Genomic DNA, 246 nt, shown 5'->3' with positions numbered 1-246 from the left:
ATAATCTATCATGTCGGATGCATTGTCCGCGGTCCGGCCAAGAATGATATCTGACCGACAGGTCATAGCGCACCGAAAATGGCTCGGAAATGACGGGAATATTTTCATCGGCACCCGTCTTTTACCGCTGCCTTTTTTTGTGCGAAACTTTCTGGCGACATTGACACGATCTGCAATAACGCTTGATACTCTCCTGCCCCCAGGCCATAAAAACTTAAGAATGCTTAATGGCTAGTTTCGCTGTGG

The sequence above is a fragment of the Penaeus monodon genome, chromosome 34, assembly GCF_015228065.2.
Source record: "Penaeus monodon isolate SGIC_2016 chromosome 34, NSTDA_Pmon_1, whole genome shotgun sequence".
Lineage (NCBI taxonomy): Eukaryota > Metazoa > Arthropoda > Malacostraca > Decapoda > Penaeidae > Penaeus > Penaeus monodon.
Note: the sequence above shows the minus strand (reverse complement) of the source record.